This window comes from Syngnathoides biaculeatus, chromosome 8 (assembly GCF_019802595.1).
Source record: "Syngnathoides biaculeatus isolate LvHL_M chromosome 8, ASM1980259v1, whole genome shotgun sequence".
In the NCBI taxonomy this organism is placed as follows: domain Eukaryota; kingdom Metazoa; phylum Chordata; class Actinopteri; order Syngnathiformes; family Syngnathidae; genus Syngnathoides; species Syngnathoides biaculeatus.
The window spans coordinates 13,424,710-13,448,401 of NC_084647.1; the positions used below are offsets into that span (position 1 = coordinate 13,424,710).

The 23,692-nt window shown below is 42.0% G+C and overlaps 1 protein-coding gene across 5 annotated transcripts in view; it reads left to right on the forward strand.

Annotated features, from left to right (window-relative positions):
- clmpb (CXADR like membrane protein b) overlaps positions 1–23,692 on the forward strand; it is a 72,280-nt gene that overhangs the window by 21,099 nt on the left and 27,489 nt on the right. The window lies entirely within an intron of this gene.

Sequence of the window (23,692 nt, forward strand, 5' to 3'; positions counted from 1 at the left end):
GGGAAGGGGAGAAGCCCCTTTGATTGGACGTGACTGAAATTGGTTGTTCGTGCCCACAGTGTCGCAGACCTCCCTTTTTTTTTTTTTTTTTTTTTTTTTTTATATTTGCTAGTCATAAAAACTGTGCCCTGACTCTCCAGTCATCCCACTTATTCAGTTGCTTCATTGGTTATACACAAAATATCTGGTCACTGTTTGGGGACATGTTGCCGAAATGTAATAGAGGTATGAATGATGTTTCAGGGGACCCACCTGCATGGTCATTCATCCTAATATTGTGACTCGCAGTCTTGGCTTGAGTACAAGTAATCATAGCAATGTACAACTGTGTATTGTGCTGCAGGGAAAACAACTACAAGTGCAAAAGCTGAGTTCATCAATCTCAGTGGTCTAACATCCCCTCACTACTTCCCCCGCAATTCAGCTTTTACATGACACCCTCCCCCTTACCTTGAAAGAATTTTCCTTTACTCTAAGTGTCCTCCACCTCCAAATCCCCTTGCCCTCTGATGAGACGAAAGGTCTGAGCAGGCAGGGCGTGTGCGCTGTAGCTCTCCGCCTCAGGGTCATGATGGATGGCCACTCAGCTGTATATGCTTTGCTCACCAGAGACTAGACATATTTCTCCTTCACTGCCCACTTAGGCCTATATCTGCATGCGGAAAGTAAAGAGAGAACTTTTTGGTGTGCTCAGCAGGGCCAGCGGAGGAGCATTTGATTAGATGTAATGGAATTACAGTAATCTGATTTCACCCAAAAAGAGGACATCTGTAATCTTTTACAGATACTGTAAATATGTTGTAATCAGATACCAGATGCTTAAGAGCTTCAATTTAACTATTACATTATTGTCCCAATCTGGCATTCATATTGTTGAAGTTGCAAAATTGCTTATTAAAATTAAAATGAGCCATGTTATTGACAGAAGCATGGAAATTCACTTTTCTGCATGTTCCGCATAAGATCAGCTGTTTCTGTAATTGCCTAAATCCCACTACCCCTCATGACTGGTGTTATGATCAATGGTGCGTTGGTTAGCGGGGAAAGTCATCGATGTATGGAGCGTGAGCAGTGGGATGACCTGAGGGGCTACTTTTCAAAGTCTGGTGCTCTGTCATTGAAGGAATAAACGCTGCAGGGTGCTCTGCATGGAAGCACTCGAGCTTTTAGGTCACAGAAATAAGTGGGGAGAGAGGTTCTGCCATTGATCTTGTAGCATTAGCCGGGGCCGCAGTTATAATGAAACCAGGATGCTTTTTGAGTGAGTGCATGGGGGGATACATGCAAATATCTGCATCTGGCGCGCTCATGCCGGTGATTAATACGAGCACGCAAGGACACCAATAAATCACTCAAAGCTTTTGTGAGAATACCTGTGTTGGTTTATCCCCACATGGCCCCAGATGAGAACATCCTTCTATATGTGTGTAGTCACTGATTATGTGCATCCGCAAACACTAATATGAGGATAATGACGAACACGCTTTGTCATTGTGATTTTTTTTTTTAATGTATACAGTGGAGTTTTTTCCATCACCTCTCATAATATAGAGTTAGTTGCAAGTTAGTGCAAGTGACATAAGATTAAGTATCCTCTTCTTTTTTAAATCTACAGGTTTTGTCTAAGTGTTATGTGTATTTAGGATAAATTAATTGTACTACAGTGTAAAATAAAATAAATCTTCAGAAGTCAAACCACTGCCATGTATAGTATAACATCATCTCATCTCACATGACGTCTTATCACATTTTGAAAATTGATTAACCAGCATCCGGAAAAGGATTGAAAACCAAAGGTCCCACAGCATAACTCAGTGGTTGTTTCTGTGAGTTTACGTGCATGGTTGTGTGTGTGCGTGTGTGAGGCAGGAGAGGCTGCTTGGCGACTCATCTATCATCCTCCCCAATGGCCCAGAGCACCCTCCAAACAGTTCTGCCATGGTGACATTAGGATTTTTTTTTTGTGGGGGGGAAAAAAGTGTATCCACACCCAAAAGCTTTTCTGCTGCACGTTACCTGCTGGCTTCTGTCACCAGTAACAATCCTCACAATCATCCTTACGCGCCATCTCCATGGGGACATATTCCTAATCACACCAGCGCTTTTCTCTAGGGTCCTTGTTTGTCCACAGTCATTTAGTGAAGCTGCTTCAGGTGGGCTTTCACCTTCTCTAACCTTTTCACAACTCTGAAACCCCCTCCCCCTTACTGGAAGACCTTGGCGCTGAAAATAGAAGCTTGGGAGAGAACCAAGTGTTTAACAAAAGGGTACGGATGGGAGCCCTTTACAAGTATCTTGTGCTCGCCAAATTTGCATCCCTGTCTTGATGGTGAGCTGCTGGACGAGTCAGTATTGTGCAGTCGTGGACTAATCAATCTGTTTACATTGCTCTCGCAAGAAAGTTAACCCATTACCACTGAGCCTCATCTGCTGCTGAGGGTCAATGAGGCATGCACACGTGTGTGTGTGTGTGTGTGTGTGTGTGTGTGTGTGTGTTGTGTGTGTGTTTGTGTTTGTGTGAGCCATGTTTTTAACACCTTTTTCAGCAGTGACTATGCAGGATTGCATCCTGCCAGAAGTGAAAGGTGCCATGCCCGAGTGGAAATGCAGAGTAATAAATATTCAATCATACAGGAACAACGGAAATGAATGAGAGGAGGAAGTGCAGTAGACAGTAAGAAAATTGCAAATGTTGATTTGTTTGTGGTGCTAACGCAACTAATAGTGCAGCTTTCTCCCTCATTTTGAGTTTGAGAGGCAGCATTTGAGGTACATTTAACTTTTAGATGCCTCATTGGGCACATACAGTATAGCTTTGCCCTGCACTATATAGACTTAAACTCTGACACCAGCTCTTTTCAACTCATTACAATTCAAAATATTAATCTCTGTATTGCAGCTAACATCTTCCACTCAATTTTCCCCAAAGTGGGAACCCACAATGGTTTGGATGTCAATTTCCAAACATTAGTATATTGGCTGACTAATTGTTAGACTAGTAACTAAGGCATCTTGTCTAAACCAGATTGATTTACTAATTGATGAACTGCCGTGTCATAAGATTATTGCCCACTAGCTCTACTTGCCTTTTTTGGTGTAGTTGATTTTCGACTTCAAAGTACTCTCACAGGAAACAGGGATACAAAAAAAAAAAAAAGACTTCAGAAAAATGACCTGAAAATAGCAAAAATTGATGAGAACAAGCGTTTGCTGTATTTATTTCTCCGAATGTGGCAACAGCGTTCACCACAGTCAGGCTATACATTTTAGTCTGGGGACTACTTAGGGCCGCAGGATCAATTGGAGACTGTGAAGTCCAATTCTGCTGTATCCAGAGATAAGACACAGGAGTGAGTAAGGTAAGCTAACTTTAGCTTGCATGATATTTCTGTAATTTCTTAACGCCCTCAAATGTTAAGTTTTTGAAATGATGATGAATCTTCTCAACCAATTAGCTCTCAGCATCACTTGATCAATCCATATAAAGTTGAGTCAATCTGAGCAGAGCCAGCACAGTGCAGTCTGCACCCATATTTTAATGTATTTATTTTTACCTTGCACTTGTGTATGCACTGACACAGGAGAAGCTCTCCTATCTCACTGTATGATGTATAATGACATTTACTAATTCATTCATTCATAGATATATAGGTAGATAAAGGAGGCCCCATAGCTCAGTGGTTAGAGCATTGGTTTGGTAAACCAGGAGTCGTGAGTTGGTATCTCACTGGTGCCTCTGCTCCCAAAGAGGGGTTGCGGCAGGAAGAGCCTCTGGCTTAAAAACTGTGCCAAGCAAATATGAGCGTTCATCTTGAGATGTCACGCTGTGGCGACCCCTAACAGGACAAGCCGAAAGAAACGTACTTCTATTCATTCATAGATGGGTTTTTTTCACATAGGCAAAGGCTGTGGGAGCTGATCTGCACATAAACAGATGAAGATGTTGCTCAAGTAACCATTCCTGTTATGTAACTGCAGTCACCATGTTTTAATGTAATTTCTCTGAAAGTGAAACTTGAGTCTCCAGGGGTAAGAACTGAGGCAGTGATACAAAAAAAGATAAATAAAATGGAAAACGAGGCGTAAATGGTCAAAAGAGAGAGGCTGGATCACGCAGGCAGTGGAATATGCGTAGCAATGTGCGCATTTTACAGATTGCAGCATATCTGCACCCTGCTGCTACGCCCTGATCTGCAGGGAAAACAGCTCCAATTCATTCATGTCTTAAAATGAACACAAACACGTACACACGCATACAAATCTACAAGATAGATCAGCACACACAGATGCCGCATTTCCCTTCTATAACTAGCACAAATCCTGATCCCAGCAGCGATGGACAGCCGTGTCCTCCAGTCAATCCACCTCAGCACATTGTCTGCCTGTCCTCTGTGTATCATTTTATTCCAAAAAATAGCTCTTGAATCTTGAACAGTTTTCTGGCAAGTTTTTACAAACTGATCAGCATGTTCAGTTATGGCGATCGGTCACCATCTTTTCCTATCTATTGGAGATTTTGTTGCCTCCATTCCCCCCGACGTCACCTTTTCCAGACATCAGGCTGAAGGTCTCCGCTTGTTATCAATTTATCTTTGTCCACGGCACGCTATGAAGTGGCTTGCTAGTATTGTCTTTCATACAGTTCCGGGAATAACTTCCTTTCTGTGCAGCTGATCAATAAATGACTGTACCACGGCTTATCAGAAATATTGTCCATTTGCATGCTGTAATGACAAAAATGAAGGGCATACATCAGAAATGTTGGAATCGATAGCGCAAATGTAAATGTAAACTTCCTCCCCAGCCTCTTTCTGTAATGCTATTATGGTTAGTTTAGCTACATTTCTGTACAGTGACAGTGGATTTCTCATCAGAGAAGACACCGTTGACAGTACTTCATTGTCTCACTTCCAAATATCCCGTTTGGAGATCACAGCCGTTCAAAACGATTATGATACATCTCTCGCTGCCCTTTTATCACGGCCCCTCGCCATGGAGGGATGGAGAATAGCACATTTCAATCATCCTGTCACGGGAGAACTCTAATCTTTTTCTTCTGCATGGCATATGTCCTTGCATTTCTAACTAATCCTTATTATGCCTCTGAAGCGAAGGTCATTGTCAAAGCCGAGGGGTGATTAAGTTAATCCACTTGTTTTCCGAATCCGATTTACCTCACTTTCCAAACTAGGGAATGATGTTATGGCACAAAGACATCAAGATGATAGCGTGGCACGTGTTTAAAAGGCAGGACCTTACACTACGAGGGCTCCTGTTATCTGTCCACTTAATGTGCATTGCATTTTACCTCCGAGTCCTGTCAACGGTTTTCTAATGACTCCGTTGGCAAGCTATCTCTGCTGCGTGGAGACTGAGCGTGAGGCAGAGGCGAGCACACAAGTTAAAATCAGCAAGATCTGACTGATTCATGAACAGACCTACGCCGCTGCGTGATAAGATGACGCGAAGCACCGGGCACCCTGGTGAGGAGCAGTCCTGTGCTGTGGCCGGCAAGCAAGCTTTAGTTACGCAGTGCAGTGGCTTACAGTTGACTTCATTAGCCCCTCCCTTCCTTTTGAGTGGATGAGTTATTTACGACCGCAACAGGCGAGGAAAGGATGCTCCAAAGAATTCTTGCAAAAGTGATTTGAACACATGCGAGCAGTTGCGCGTTTGCTTTGCATCGCTCATTGTCATTTAGTGGCAACGATGTCTGACGAGTTGATCCAAAATCTCCCAGGAGTCCATCAAGGGTGGATTTTGCCGTTTAAGTTCATACCTTTGCCATTTTTTTTTAATCAAGAAAATATCTATCTTTTAATGGACAGACAGTTTTGCAATGCAATAAAGGAATGTTGTCCTGAAAAAATATTTTACATTGAATTATCCACAACATTTTTTAGTCCTTTCATAAGGAAATATTTGATCATCCCATCATTTTGTTTCCCAAAATGTTAAGCAATGATGCCACCTTAACAGTAAAAAATAATAGTCATAATAAATGCTGAGTAATTATTTATTAATTTATTTTTATTTGCCACAAATCACACACCCTAAAACAAAATGTAAATCTGTCACTTAATCTTGCACATACCCTTGAGGGTCCAGCACAGTTCACATGCCCCTCCCACTGCTTACAATGAAAGAATAAATGCAATCAACCAATCACAACTTTGTATGTGTACATTCTCATTTTTATTTGACCAAAAATGCATAAAATGTATGATTAATGTTTATTATACAGAAGTGGGACTCATTCATGTGAGAAACAATAGCCCGGCCTTTTAGGTGCCCTTAAATGTAGAAGCATAAACAGAGAAGAGCTAACATACAATCATAAAAAATGCATTGACAAATTCATATGAGACTTTAAAAAAAAATGAAGCTTTATACTGGCAGACATTTTGTGATCTCCCAGTGAGTCATACTAAACAAGTATACTCCAAAATTAAAACACCAGGAGACTCTCAATCACATTAAGTGAGGCTTATAATCATCAGGAGAGGGAGTGTGGAGTTGAACTGTGTGTGTGTGTGTGTGTGTGTGTGTGTGTGTGTGTGTGTGTGTGTGTTGCGTGCATGTGTTTTGCGTGTGTGCGCCTTGCGTGCATGTGTGTTACGTGTGTGCGTGCATCTGTTTACACTAACAATTAGGGCATGAAGCCAAATAAAAATACAAAGGGTATGTTTTTTTTTCCCAGTCCAGCTAATTTTCAGTGCCATGGCCAATGAATTTTTTTACATATGGTATACTCAAATTTGTTTGTTTTATATATGTGTGTACATATATGTAGGGTTTGGGGTTTTTTTTGGGGGGGGGGTAAGTTAACATGCCACTTCCTGGTTAATTGAAGAAGACATAAAATGATGGGACTGTACTATTTTTAATCAGTGGCAGGGGAATGTTCAATTGAAACTGAAACAGCAAACACAGAAAAGCCATTTCTCTGACAACAGTGGGAAGAAAACCACGTTGACTGCATTGCCACTATAGCGGTTGTGGGTGTAGGGTTTTTTTTTTTTTTTTTTTTTTTTTTCGAGGTCCAGTGCACCATGGATGGAGAAACAGGAGAAGAAGAAATATATAATAAACATACAAATTCACAGAAATAATTTATCAATAATTTTGCACCCCAATCAGTAAAAGTTATTTATTAAAATACACTAATCGTCATAAGATGGTTTAGCATCTTCACATAAGATTATCTTTAAATTTTGCACATTTTTCTTACAACATTGGATTAATTTCAATCAACCTGAGAGATTGGTAACATATTTGGTGGTGGCGTCTTTCAGCGATGGTGGTCAAATGGGCTCATCAGATCATTGTTTAACATCCAGATATGAAAACAAATGTCTAGCTCCCAGTTGTTTCGTGAGAAGAAAATCATTTGAAGGAGGTGTTTAGCTATTTTAGGGGGAGGACACACCCACCAATAAATAAGGACATTGTGTCTATTAGATGGACTTGCACATTTTAAGGAAATGTGAATAACGTGGCAAAGCTCCAACAAAATTAATGTACTGTATGCTTCTGTTGTTTTTTTTTTTGAGTAATCCGAGCAACCAGAGAAATATTTCTGACTTTTAACCTTGCTGGAGGTAAAAACAGTTTCATGCGATACGTATAGCGACAGCACACTTATTGCTTTTTGCGCTGCTTGTAGATGGCTGTGAAGATGATGCATTGTTGTCGTCGTCGATCCATCCATCCATCACTCCGCCGTACTTAGCTGTGACCCGAAGGAGCATAATCTTCAGCACTGTAAAGCAAGAAGCGGTGAACACTAATGACAGAGGGCTTTAATGGTTTAAAGTGTTAATCCTCATCTCCCAGCGCATCCTTCTGCCCTATTAGAGTTTATTTTAATTAGCTTGTTTAACAGTTGCCTGACCTCTTTTGCTCTGACATGTGCTTCTTTGGATCCTGCTGGCTACAAATAATCACAGGTGTTTAAGACAGAGGTGACTGTTTGTTGAATTTACAGCAATGCAATTAGCTATTACCCTTAATCCCGGGAAGCACATCGAGTTATCTTGTGTATGAAATGCACTATAAAAATAAATTTGTTATGCTTTGCTTATTGAAATGAAGCCACGAGATGATTTCTTGTGGGCTTTCATCTCTTTGGGAAGGAGTCGTGACGTTTCCCAATGAGTTAAATTTCATCTCTTTGGGACGTCGGCCATCCAGTTGAATCATTGTCTTCTTTGAGACTCTGCCTGTCCCCACAAATTATTTCTCGCCTCATCCGGGGAGCTGGAGCGAGATGATCCATTTGAGCAAGAGAGACACCTCCCCCCGTATTACTCTCAGATTGAGCCTGGCATCCTCACACTGTCATGCTGGTCATAGACGGGTCAAAGCGAGGCTGGTTTATGCACAGACGGTCGTGTTAAACAACAGAGATCTTTCATTAATGGCTAAATCGGTTTGTGTTTAAAAGTGTCAGTCCCTCTCAAGTTAATTAACACAACAGCCCACTTCTCAGCATCTATTGCATTGCTAGCATGTCTTGGAAAATGGCAAGGAATGTAAATAGGCAATGACAGCTCAGCCTTAGGATCAGACATGACTGATAATAAGATGATTTCTGTTGTGCGTGTGCTTGACTCACAGAGAGAGCCATTGAAGACGAGCCTTGCATCCTCTCGGGACTCTGCTTCATCCTTGCCTCTCTGTGAGGAAGAGGAAGGAGGCAGAGAGTCTGTAAACCTCAAGGCGTGTTCTGTTATTTATTGTGAGGCCAGCCAGAGATCAGAGGATAGGAGAACCTGAGAAATGACGGTCGGCAATAACTCGATTGCCTTGCTGTTTTATTTTTCCAGCTGGTGTTGTATACTAAGACAGCCACATGGTGCCATGGTGTGATTTTACATACATCCAGCTTTGGTTTTCATTCTGCGGGTGCTTCTTTTCTAACAGTGCAACAACATCTCCATATCTTTTCTTTTGTGAACCAAGTTGAAATTTTTCAATGATAGTGTGAGAAGTCTAGAAAAGTCATGTTTTTATTTGTTAATTTTTCTTTGTAGAACTACTTTCTGTAATTCGACTGCATTGTAGCTCTTGAAGTGTCCATAATGCATGCAATTCATGAATGCAAGGTATGCGTATTGAAGTTCAAGATAAAAGTTGTCCTAAAATACTTATAAGAGCTGTCCAATGACTCAGACCGGTCTCAACTAGACGAGAGGGGGGCAATGGGCTGGAGGAATCTGGTTTCTCAGACGCTGATGAGCTTCGATGCATTTGGGCGCCAGATGTTTGGTGACATGAGAGGAATATGGCATGTCTGGGCCTTGCAGGATGTAGCAAGTTGCAAAATCTCTTGGCACAGCCAAGGCCCATCTCTCTTTGGCACAAGCTGTACATGTTTGCAACCTTAATCTCAGTTCCGCTACCCCAAATCCAAAGACATCAAATGTTCCCTTGATGTCATTATAGTTAACCACACTTGCCATTTATCTTCTCTTCCTTTTTCCCATTCTTTCCCTTGTATCTTGTTGCATAAAAGGACATTTCTTACCAGAATGGAATGAAAGTCGAACGCAAGAGCATGATGTAATGTCTGCCATATTAAACCTGTAACCATATTTAACCTGTATCTGAGCAGGAAAGCTAATCAAAACAATTAGCAATCACCATCCTGTCTGCGGCTTCCTTCCAAATGCAGCATTTCATCTGAGCAGAGGTTGCTGTGAAGACTTATTTGCCATCTGTCTTATTCTGCCGATTCAAATAAATTGCAGGTAGAATGAGGTAAGAGATGGTAGTTTGACTCCCAGCGATTGATCTGCCGAAGATAGATTGAGAGTCTCCACCGCCCATATCCATCTTGCAAATATGTGCACTCCCAAGGTTGTTACTCCTCTCTGCCGGTCTTTATTTCATCCCAGGATTTTATGGGCCGGCATTTTGCTAACTTGCCACTATCACGCCTTGAAGATTCAACCTGAGGGTCTGATCACTGACCTTCTAGGTCTCTACGGTCGCTTCTGACAGCACCCACTGCATCGATGACGCAGCCATGCATCCCTGAGGCTGATTAAAATACAGCTTGATGGGCATTATTTACTGCATGGCCCGTGAGTGTGTGTTTTGTGTGGATGCTTCTCAGGACTCTGGCCACATCTCCTGGCCTCGGAAGCACATCCCCATCATCTATGTAAAAGGCCGTGTGATGAAATAGGGCAGGATGCAGGGAGGAGGCCAAGATGGCTGTCAATTCTTTTCTACTGAAAATGTCACCTCTAACCTTGGCCAATAGCTTGTTGAAGGCTGCTAACACACCGTGAAGTTCTGGAATAAATGTGTGTGTGTGTGACGGCATCGTGCTGCCTATTATTTCTTGCACTGTGCATGTATGTGCGGGCACCTTTGTCGACAATGAGGCTGATAGCTTGTCACTGATAGCTGCGCCTCTGTCAAACGAAGGTCACTGTACTATGTGGGTCTCATCTGGCCTCTCATAGGAGTCCTGTAGTAGCTGTAAGCTAATGAGACAATGGACAGGAGATAAAATGCTGAGAGTTGATTACAGAAGGGCTGGTGTATTAATTAGAGGAGGGAGGCCATATAGGATGTGGAACTGTAAATAAAGACAAATAGGAAAACGAAGTAGAAAATATGGAGTCAAGATGAGGCAAAATGAAAGAAAGAAAGAGAACCAGCACACATATTCCTTCCAAAAGACAAACAATGATTAAAAATAAACTCCTGTACTTAGTGGTGGTGGTACCATTTGGGAATCTCAGCATTGTATAGACTCCATCTGACACAGTATGCACACATTTGAGGGAAAGGGGAATACAAATACATACAATGCATTTAAATTTAAAACTAAACTGAAACTCTGAAAGTAGTGTGTCACGGCAGCAAAAAGCTGAGCACAAGTGGCCTCCCGTCACCCCATTGCACCACACCCTCCTGTCTCCTTCACAGTCCATCACCTTGTGGTTGACTCCATGACTCACCTCCTCCTCTGCTTGGCACCCTATTTGACTTCTCCTCTTTTTGCATCTCCCACTCATTACATTTGGGAGAAGCAGAGCGGGAGGGGTCGCGCGAGCTCTCAGGCAATGCCTTGAGGCCAACATACTCGGGAATGATGGATTGGGTCTTGGGCCCATTGAAGGGGGGGGGGGTGATGGTGCTGGAGGGTGCAGAGCACTGCAGTGTAGGATTGCTGATGGAAATGTGCATTATTTTCCTGGAGGGGTTGGCCGGTAAAGGGCTCGGCGAGAAGTGTAACGTTGGTACGTTCTAAAGCGGCCCGCGGTACAAAAATGGTTGCACTGTACAGCGGTTGTGCTTCAGCTCCAAGTTCTGACCTCACTATTTATTCTAGTCACTGTTATCGTCTGGGCTCTTGACAGCAAATAGGGAGGATACTGGCAGCTGTTTGAGCCGGACATCTCTCGTCCTCCGCCACAGCATTCAGAGCAGCTCCCCCCTGTGACTCATTTGGGACGTCATCTCACACCCACTTGGCCGACTGTTATGCATCATACATATATGCAAGACTGCGGTCGGCACCCGCTGCACTTTTTCCCCTCCACCCGGCTCCGTGAGCAGTGGTTTGAAAAAAAAAATGCGTCATTATGTTTAAAGTTAGTATCAATATTCAAGACGGCGAATTTCTGCAACCTCCATAAACGCCCCTCCCTCCACTGTTTCAGCGTTCCTGCCGTGTTGTGCATATGTAGTCCAGCCTTAGCCCCGCTCATTCATTTGTTATGAGGCGGAGATGACTCCCCTGAGTCATGTGCGAGTCTTGCTGTTTATTCAACCAGATTCTCCTGTTGGAGCCGCAAAACAGGGATATGCCATCATAAAAACCTTTCTTTAACGTGACACTGTAAGGATTGACCCGTGTTACACAGTTCCACTTCTAATTATAAATGGATGATCTAATAAATGCATGTACTTAAAGCCTTCCCATTATCACCCGTTCTATGCGTAGTCATGATTGAAATTGGAGTGAATTAGTAATCATAATTCAATTGGAGCTCAAAAGTAACTCATATCACTTTAACTTACAATGGAACAGCTTTTCTTTCTACAGTAATTTAATTTATCATTGCTTAGTGTGGTAAAGAATGAATTATTGAGAGTCAAATAAAATGAATTAGGATCGCAATTGTCAGGAAAGTCTGTTCTTTTGTAGTTTTCACACTTTTTCAATGTGGAAAGTTTTGTTAAATGTGATTTTTTTTCACTTTGGCATAATGAGCAGATTTTTGCAGTTTTTGCTTTCTCTCTACTATATTTGCTCTGTTGTATTTTAATAACCAACCCCAAATCTGAAATTTTGTCTAATTGATTTGGATGCTTTGTAATCAAAGATAAACATGTGAGAACATCCCAGTGAACCAAAATGTGTCACAACAAACGATGTGACATTATTCTCTTCTCTCGCTGGAAGCTGCCCAGTCTGGTCCACGAATGTTTTAAACATTTAAAGTACAGATCCATGGACAGATTTTACATGCATTTTAATTATTTTGCATGAGCTTGCGTTGGCATTCTTTGTCAACAATTAGCCTTTTTAAACAGGTGGGATGGTTTTAATACGTTGTTGATTCACTCCTATTTTTCCTTGTTTCATGTTAGAGCCTGCAAGTATCAGGGCTTTTATCCCGTGTTACACTTTGACTGCTTACGTGCAGAAAAAAAAAAAAAACTCATTCTATGTAATGTGTCAAACGGTATTCAGCTGTGAAAGGATGACAACGTGTTTATGAAGACCGAGAGGATTTATTTGTGCATTAGGTTAAGCTTTTAGAAGCTGAGGTGTATATTCCTCTACATTCGTGCCACTGTCCTCATTCAGCATACGTTTCTCAGGTGAAAAGAGGGTTTTTTCGAGGAGAAGAGTCAAGTGCCAGATGTCCGCGACCTAAACTGTGCGTGCTTCATCCATTCTGCTTCCTTCTTGCTTTCATCACACATCACATTCCCCATCCCGTCCTTTCTCTATTCACTTTCCTTCCTCTGGCTTTTTATCTCCATCTCCCCGCCCCCCTCCAACTGTGAGCTAGCTGAACTGCGGAGAACACAGAGCCTGAGGAGTGGATGTCACGGAGTCGGCTCCCATGAAAGGCAATGGATCGCCACCATGCCTGTATAAGGCCACACGACTAGCCCGTCTGTGTACGTGTGTGTACATGGACTTCTGAGGAAATGTACTTACCTCTGTGTCCTGTGGTTCTGCACGCAAGGTTTGGAGTGAGTGTGTGTGTGTGTGTGTGTGTGTGTGTGTGTGTGTGTGTGTGTGTGTGTGTGTGTATAGCAGGCGGGCGCGTGGCATGCGTCAGCCAGTGGGACTGAATGGGGGTTCTGCTCCCTCTCAGCTAATCCAAACAAAGCTCAGACAGCCCAAGTCAGGAATGTCACTGTTGGTCAAAGATGCAAAGGGTCATGCACGATGACAGAGGGCAGTTTTTTGTGTCTCTGAGTGTGTATCTGTTTGTTTGTCCATATATGCAGTACAAAGAAAGCAAAATGCATTTTGTCCGTGTGTCTCTGGAATTGAAACTCTTGAATGTTTCCAATGAACGTGGACGTCTGTTTACAAAAAAAAAAAAAAAATCATTTATTGAAAGTGGAAACCTTTTGTTTAATCCCCTCTATTTGAACAACACATTCCCTTTTGACTTTTTCATTTCTGTTCCTGTAGCATCTGTCAGTGGAGCTGAAGTTTCCTCAGAGTGATTGTTAAAGATTTTGCACCAGAGGTTTGGGAACTCGAATTTGGCCTTAGCCACAGGGATGCTTATTTGTCATCTGTGACAAGGCTTCAGCATATTGTACATTTTTCCAGCAAGCAAATATTTCACAGCCAACTAACTGAAATAAAACCCTAAAAACTGTTTTCATCATATCCAAGAAGACAGTTTTCAGCAGTTTTCTTAAAAGATTTTGTTGGAAAATATATGCAAGGTCAACATGCTCTAAATGTTAGAATTCTATGAGAAGGGATTTGTCTCAAAATTGTCGGCAAAAATATACCTGCATTTTTCAAATCCACAAATATATCCATGATTTTAACGTGATTTTTAATGTTGTTCTGATTGTGAATTGTTGAAGGAGCATTTGTATATCAGCGTGGATGCACATTTATTTGAAATAATCTTTTAAAATCAGGATCAATGGCAGAAATACATGGAGCTTTAAACTGACCTTAATTATATTTTGCAACTTCAGAACCTCCCTGGATGCAATTCTGGCACACGGTCTTTTCTCTCAGTGTTGGACTCAATGTCATGCATTGGAGAGAGTATATTGTTTCATGCTTTTAAATCCAAAGCATTAATGTCTGTCTGTGCATTATTTGTCAAGTTTTCATTTTTTGTCCCAAAGCAGCTCATTAGCGACATGTTACTGTAATGTCTGGAATGAACAATGATCGGGGTGGCTGGTTTGACTTCATCTTTCCGACTGGGGGGCCGGCCTGACCGCAGTGGTTTACTGGGGTTTTTAGCATGGTTGGACCATAAATTGTTGGCTTCCCATGAAAAAATGACTTGCAGTCCTGTCATCAGGCAGATGGGGAGGGACTTGTGGGGAAAATCTTAAAAACTGCAAATTTCAACTGAATTTGATGATGTGAGATAGACGGGTAGATAAAATGCACTATCCAGAATGTTGGTGTCCTTTTGTTGATGCTTAATACCCACACAAGAGTCTGTCGCTACAAGGGGAATTGTAACACAACACAACGGGATGACGTTGATGTAACACATTCACTTTGTTGATTGGTTTACTGAATATCATGTGCGCTGCAAAAGATCCCCCGTTTTGGCTTTATATGTGTTTGAGAGAGACAGAGTGAATGTGCGTGTCTGGTTAGTGTCCATGTGTCCCACTAGCCCGTCGGCCAGGGACTCTGGAGCAGCTGTGACTGGTTTGACCTCTAACCTCTGAATATTTTACTCTCTGGCTAAATCCCAGGGCACCACCTTTTGCCTTCATAGACCGATGCGTTCTTGATTGTATTGCAGAGGAAATACAAATACATAATGCATCCCTTGTCAGCGAGAATTGCACCTCTGGAGGGCTATAAAACTGAAGTGGACTGCAGAAGACCTTTTTATATCAGATAATAATGAAAACGTTATTTTTGGGAGTTGAAAGATGCATTTTTACCAACGGTGCACTTTTCCATTCTCTTCATTAAGTAGAACTTGTGGCAGTAATGAAACTCTGGATCAGGGGAGCAGTCCATTTGCAGCAGTGGATGGTCCATTTACAATGGCACATGTGCAAGCGCTAAGATCAGTCTTTTGCTACCGTACCGTATCGATCCCAAAATTCACACATCAAACCTTTCAACATCCAGGAGCCTGTTCTCACAAGAATTGAGTAGCACTATGTCTGAAAACTACATTCTACTTAGTATAAAAATAATCTTTGTATATACACCACCATTTTCTGATGGTTACAACGTCCACGGTTACAAGAGCACTCCAACCGATTCCATTCAACTTGATGATTGATAATGGGTGTGTGCATGCTAACATTACCGATTAAAAACGTTTGTTTCCTATACGCAAGCAAGAAGTTGCGCGTTGCTTTGCCTTTTGCGTTTTTTGTCGCTTGATTAGTTAGTTAGCAGGCTGATGCTGATGTGTTCTTTTGACAACAAGATTCTGCAAATTAAAAGCGAGTGAAAGTAGACAAGACTGATATTATAGCTAATTTCCACTAAAGCCTAGTGGCGCTGTAGCATCAATCAGCCAACTGGAGCGCAGACGTTCACTGACCATCTTTTAATCTTCGAGGTTTTTCAAGAATTCACTGACTTCAGCCTTTCAAATGTCATTAAGCTTTTCCCTTCATTTGTTTCTTCGCCGCTGTGGTAATCGACATACTGTACAGAGTAGCGGGCGGATTAAAGGGTCGTGCTTGGAATATAAATTAGCTCCATTACAGGGAACATTAACATGAGAGATGCATTCGCTTAATACTCAGTAGACCTGCAACATCACAGCCAGCGGACACTTGGTATTTCCAGTACGGTAAGATAGGATGGGAGAACACCAACCCACTCACCTCGCCCCACCCATTCTCCCGTTAAATCCCGACTATCATGTGGATGCTCTTTCCGCCCCCTCTCACTCTGCTCCGGGAGTCATCAAGGACACCTCAGGGACAAAGAACATTGTGTCTTGAAGGTCACGCCGTGGAGTTGGTAGCACGATGCTTAGGACAGCATTATTTCCTCGTGCGAGCATAGGTGCATTTGTGTGTGTGTGTGTGTGTGTTAGGAATGCGCTAGACATGCATAATCTAAACTGTGTCTACGTGAGTGCTTCCTTTATGTAATTAAGTATTTACATTCTCCAGCCTTGGAGTATGGGGAAAGCGAAGAGGACATCGTGCAATGCTCCAAAAGACCTCGCTCCAGGCGAAACTCTTCTGCCCATTAAAGCACAAAGAAGGCTTTTCCCCATCACACATAATCATCATACAATGCGTCCCTCATTGCATTTCTTACTCACTCAGTTATGTGGACAGCGTTCTTAATGTTTGTGTGTGCATATGTACATATAACTTATGTATGTATTTATTCATTTATTTATGGACATATATGTGCTCATAGGAACGGGACACGACATACTGTACTGTTATGTTTAGCGTTTGTACACAAATGCACGGAGAATAAGAGGCTGCTCCGGCTCCCTCCATTTTAACCTTTCCTGTTATCTCCTTATTAGCCTGGCTTCTCATGCGGAGCCATAAGTGTCACTCCTCATCACTGACAGGCAGCCATTCCTGTTGAAAATATTAATATGAACAAGAAGACAAAGAAAACCTTTCTTTTGACCTCTTTACTAAGCATACTGGTTAATGGCTAATCTAGCAAGGGTGAAATTCTACATGATTGGCTACACTGGGCAGAATAAACCGTTACAAATGAATTTTGACTGCTGTGTTTAGTCTAGACCATCGACTTGACAGTGGAAAAAATGCAAAGAAGGGGTGTTGTGTTAAAATAATTTGTATTTATGTGTATATTCTAAGGTGTGATTGTTCTGTCTCCATGTGCCCTGCAATTGGCTGGCAACCAGTTCAGGGTGTACCCCGCCTCCTGCCCGATGACAGCTGGCTTTGGCCCCAGCACTCTTGCGACTCTTGTGAGGCTAAGCGGCTCGTAAAATGGATAGATGTATATTCTAAATTTACTTTTGAGACAGACACATATACAATGTTGATTGCTAAACATTTGCTTTTGTCATTCAACTCGGGACTGCATCACTGCTTTTTTATTTTTATCTTTTTTTCCCAATCACCTCTGCCATGAAGAGGTATTTTATTTTATATTATTATATTATTTATTTATATTTATTTTGATTCCAATAGATGTGCATCAAGTTTTTGAAGGCTGATTTGATATTCAGTAGTGTTTTTTTTTTTTTTAATTTCCATCGATTCCATTTCACCACGCTTGTTTATATTACTCTTCGCTATGGCGTGTTGAATTTAGATGACATTTTATGGGCCTGTTAAGTGCCACTTTAATTGTCCACTGTAAATGTAAAACCAGTGTGCAATAACTTCAAAAACACAACTTTGCTAACGTAACTTAACCTCTCGTAACTTCCGGTCCGTTCAAAATTTTGCGTGAATTTAGAGGCCTTATTTTCCCAGAAATTCTAATTGTATAAGATCAGGGCCATTCCATGCTAAGGAATTATATTTTGAAAAATATCATCAAAAGTATCATATATTGCATACAGGAATAGATGTCATCATGTAGGAATGCTTCCAGGCATCTGTGGTATCACAGCACTGTGCATTCTCAGACGAGCGGGCTGCGGACACTGTGTGTCGCCGGCATCACGGGCGTCACGTGTTTGCATGTTCTATCCTGATTAATCCCACACCATTCTTTTATGCTATTGTTATTGAGAATTCCGAAGACACACCTGTTTGTTCTTATTGAGCCCCAGCCATAGCCGCTATATCCTAGCACGGTAGGGGGTCGTATGTCTGTGCTTACCGTTTCTTAGTCATAAGAAGCATTTCTTTGCAAAAAATAAATTAAAAATTTAATGAAAGCAGCACATTGTGAAAATGCAATATGCTGCAGCTGTGAGCAGTTTGAAAGAAACTACATTATAGCAGAAACATTTTGTAAATAATTGTAAGAATTCCCATCCATCCATTTTATGTTTGGGAGATTTGGTATGATTATATTATGGTAGTGATTATATGATGGTATTGGTATGGTATGTGATTATGATTTACAATGGACAAGCCGAAAGAAAAACATGGTGAACTCACCAAAGTTGACTTGGGCATATTTTCAAAAATTATGTTTGGCATGGGCGGCACGGTGGGTCAGCTGGAAAGCATTAGTCTCACAGTTCTGATGTCCCTGGTTCGATCCCGGACCCCCCTGTGTGGGTTTTCTCTGGGCACTCCCGTATCCTCCCACATTCCAAAAACATGCAACATTAAACTCTACTCTAAATTGCTCCTAAGTGTGATTGTGAGTGTGGATGTTTGCTTCTATGTGTCCTGTGATTGGCTGGCAACCAGTTCAGAATGTACCCCGCCTCCTGCCCGTTGACAGCTGGGATAGGCTCCAGCACTGCCCGCAACCCTGATGAGGATAAGCGGCAAAAGAAAATGGATGGATGGATGTTTGGCATTAAGGAAAGGAACAAAGTGTGTCCAAATATTTTGACCTTTTGTGTGTGCATTTGCACTTTGAAATTACGTTTTATGTACATTTGGATCATTTACAGTATTATGTTGGCTCAGTCCATTATCAAATGTAGTTGCATTGCAGGACTATTAATAAATACATAAAGTAAATATAAAAAAAAACATTTCCAATTTAACACATGAATGGGCAAAAACTTTGCAGCCACCAGCAGAAATAGTAAAATGCTTTATACAGACCAATATTTCATCAGGTGGCTTTTATTGTACAGACTGAAATGAACCTCGTCTCCAGCAGAAATACAGAGACAGATGTAATTGGAAAAAAATCAGAACAACAACGACAAAAAAAAAAATATATCATAACCTAAAAAAGAGAATTGTTTCTTGTAGTGAGCAGAACCTTGTCGGCGGCACGCCACGTAAACCTTTCGCTGGTCGGGGGCTGTTTTTAACCTTTGCGTGGGATCTAAAATGCCAAAGAGCAAAACATCTTTCATTAATCTCAAACACAAAGCTCCTTGTATCAGCACAAGTTGGAAAATGTGCCAGCAAATCAGTTTAGAAACTTTCAGAGAGCACAAATCCAGCACCTTGGCTTGGTTCGAGTAAACTGCCTACTCCTGCTCAATGATATCCTTTTTTTTTTTTTTACACCCCCCCCCCCCAAAGAAGGAGGTGTTGCCTATGTACTGAAGAAGCCCGAAGGATAAAATATAGCATGTCTAACCAGAAGATTCCAGATTCTTGCTTCCAAAAATAAATTAATTAGTTGCTTTCTTCAGGGTACGCTCACTGTTGCCTTGAAGAAGCGCTATTTTGATGATGGCCTTAGCTGCCACCCCTTGTCTATTACACAAATTCAAGCTGTGTAGCCATATTTAAATGAAAAGCCCCATTTACATAATGCACACATGAACAAAAAGACGAGGCGTGGAGGTAGAGCATGAGATGAAGTGAATCCTGTTTTTATTAGGGCCAAAATTAAAGCCCAAAAATCCACCCCTGCAACCATATGCTATCATCTGTTAAATTACGACCTCACCTCCGTGACATATCCGCAGATACACCTCATACACATTCATTCTAATGTTTAATTCACTTGAAAGTTAGCATCGGCCTTGTTTTCCTCTCTCTCCCGTCTCTCGTTTTCACCGTTTCCCTGTGGCGATGTCACAGGGGATTAAGTCACAGAGGCCAAGGGAGTTGTTTATGATTCATCTGGAGGGAGGCCTCAGCCGCCAGTGGTGCCCACAGGGCAGCCAGCGAGCAGGCTACTTGCGCAGCTACTTTGCCTCCTTGTGTGCACACGGAGCATTCTTGTACATTCACATTACACATTTCAAAGCATAAGTCTTCTTGATGCAAATCCTACATCATTCTGTGTACTGTGTTTAAATCATTTTGGAATGGCCGGATGAAGCTGAAAGGTTCTGTCACCGTCTGAATTAATCTCCGAATGTTTCCACCGCCTCAACTTTTATGCCCTTCCACTTACTTTAAGTCATATCATTGGGGAACTTCTTTTACATCAAGATATGTTTCTCTTTTATGGTGGGCCCCTTTACATCCACAACACCCAGTAGAGTTAATTCGTTGTAGCTTTATTGAAAGATTATCAGTTGACTTAACACAACTCCAAAAAGCACACTATGAAACCATTTTTCCATGAGGTTAATTTTAGTGTTAACTGTTTATAAAACTGTCATTATTTAGTGTAACAGGCTTAATCATCACAGTAGCTACAATGACATTAGAAATGAACTATCCATCTGTCTATTTTCCTGAGCGCTGTTCTGTTTATGTTCGCAAAGGTTGCAGGTGAGCTGGAATCTGTCTCAGATGACTTTGGGGGAAAGGTGGGATACACTCTAAACTGATCACCACCCAATCACTGGACAAATAAATACATAACTAAAGCAACGCTAATAAAATCAGCTCAGTAACACTTTACAGAAGCCTACTCTTGTGGAAAAAAAGCCTCTGGGCTTATACATGGTTTATGAATCCTTACCAATTAACATTTCAAATTAAATCACAAGTTACCAAGCTGGTGTCCCCAAGAACCAATGAGTAGCACGCGGGGCTGTTCTAAAAATAGCTCAGCAGTGAGTTAGCACTCAGTTTTATTGTTTGTATTTTTTGTTTTCAAATCAAACTTTCATTTGGAAATGACTATCTTTGTTTTATTTCTTTAATCGATTAGTTCAGAGGTCAGTATTGCAACCTACGACCTAACCATCACGTTTGTGCAGCTAGCAGGTAATACAACAATGAGAAGATATTTTCACACCAAGTCATTTAAGCAAACGTCTTATTCCAGAAGTTTGTATCAAACTGGCCGCCCTTGGCATTAGTCAGTATCAAATATGTAGTCCTCTTCGCTCTCTTGACCGGCAGCTACATCCTCGTCGTCCGTCTACCAATATACTCACTATCTCTTCCCTGGACCTGTCCAAAGAATCGTTTGTTCTGTGTGATTTTTTTTTTTTTTTCTTCTTCTCCAGAACATCTAACCTCTGCCACCCCTCTGATGAGCTAATTTCTAAACCTATCCAACCTGCTCACTCCTAGAGCAAACTTCAGCGTCTTCATTTCCGCCACTTCCAGCTCTGCTTCCTGTCGTCTTTCCAGTGCCACTGCTTCTAACCCGTACATCGTGGCTGATGACATGATGGCGTAAGAGTGTTCGTGCGTTTCACTGGAAGGGGTCTCATGTTCTCATGCTCAGATGTGATGTATGCTGTTATAATTTAGCTTTGCTTAAATGTAATTAGTCAGTTTGTGGACAAAGCAATTGTGCTCATACTTGTTTTGATAAGGCCTTTCATTACTAGAAAACCACAACTGATCCCACAGGTTACTTTGAAGTCATGCGCTACGGCAGAACACTGCTCTCCACAAGATAAATACCTCCTTTTAATTTCACTTTTAATTAACTCGTCTACATCTTGTGAGATGATGTCAAAACAGGCCATTTAGCACACATTTACTAAGATTAACCTCTCATTGACCACGTCGATGCAGATTAAACATTACTATAAATTGGAATGGGCTGGCTCTTATTTACTTGTGTGCCTTTGCAGGCATACCACAACTCCATCCATCCATCTGTTATCTACCGCTTTTCCGGGTCGGGTCGCGGGGGAAGTAGCTTCAGCAGGGATACTCAGACTTCCCTTCTCCAGCCACTTCTTCCAGCTCTTTCAGAGGGATCCCGATGCGTTCCCAAGCCAAACAAGGGACATAGTCTCTCCAGCATTTCCTGGGTCGTCCTTGGGGTCTCTTTCCGGTGGGACACGCCTGGAACACCTCACCAGGGAGGCGTCCGGGAGGAATCCGAATCAGATGCCCCAGCCACCTCATCTGGCTCCTCTCAATGCGAAGGAGCATCGGCTCGACACTGAGCCCTCCCTGATGACCGAGCTTCTTACTCTAAGGGAGAGCCCGGACACCCTGCGGAGGAAACTCATTTCGGCCACTTGTATCTTGTTCTTTCAGTCACGACCCACAGCTCGTGCCCATAGGTGAGGGTAGGAACATAGATCGACTGGTAAATTGAGAGCTTCGGCTTTCGACTTAGCTCCCTCTTAACCACAACGGACCGATACAAAGATTAAACATGACTATAAATTGGAATGGGTTGGCACTTATTTACTTGTGTGCCTTAGCAGGCATACCATAACTCCTTATGTTTGTAAAATAACGAAAATGTCAAAGCGATGGAGCTTGGGAGCATGTTTGGCACCGCGGCGCGTGCGGGACGGACCAGCTGCAAGCAGGCCAAGCGGTATGGAGTCCTCGCGCGCGACAGACGGCACGCCGACAGTCAATGAACACGCCACTAATCACTCAGTCACACTTGCACATGTGTTAGGCTTAACGCACTCGAAGTAGCCAGACTCCCTCCAGGCTTGTCCCTAAATACATGTCCAAACTGCGCAAATGACGCTCCCGCCAGCGCACACACTCTCACCACACACCTCACCATGTGACACCATCCATGGCAAGATGCCACGCGTCTGATGAGCCCGCTAATAAGTTCAGGCAGAAAGGAGTCATTTTGTCTTCCTTTACCGTCGGGACGTCTTTTCGTCTGCTTATAGCCACAATGGAGAAAATAATATATTTATATTGATGTATTAATGTAAAGTATATTCACAAACAACTTTAATAGCTACACCTGCGAGATGAATGAGATGTGGTTCAACAGTGTTATTAATATTGTTTTGACACAGTTTGAAATGTATTAATGTTTTGGGGTCTTTTTTGTTAGCTGTGCATCGATGACTAGGTGCAAATGTCTGTAGATCTTGATTTTTGTGCAAATGCAGAGCTTGGCTGCATTTATTTGTCAATTCGGAAGACCGGTCTACACCAGGTTGGGGATTCCGAAACTGCGATGGTGTCTCCTGAAAGATGAGGTGCGACAATTTGGTGGCGGAAAGTTGGTGTAGATTTGCGCCCGCTTTAGCCGACCGCATCTAATTGCTGGCACAGGCTGGACCGTTGGTTTAATACACACACACACTCAGTGTGAAGTGTTACACATGGAAATGTAAACACTCATTTCAAAATTAAATATAATCTTTGATGAAGCTCAAATGAGGTTAACCTATGAATGAAACATGGAATCATAATTTTGAGTGACACAACCACAAAAAAAATTGACTTTGTGTGTAATAGTAAAAGTTTGGGCTGCTGTATGTGGAATGCAACAACGCCTGTCATTTCTCTCTTCTTGCGGTTTGCCCTCATTTTCTTTTGTTCTTCATTTAACTGTTTCCAGATTAGCGTCCTAATTATATTTTCTCTGCTGTTCTAGCCTCAAAATGAATAGCTCAAATTCTTCCTTGAAACATCCAGTTGAAATCTAAGGGAGTTTGTTTGCTGCTGTCGTATGAGAGCTTTGCTCTACTGAGGAAACCGCAACTCGAACAGCGTGAACAAATTGCGCAGAGTCAAGGTGCGACCTTTGGCCTGTTTCCTCTTTACCGGTGGTGTCACTGCGAGCAAT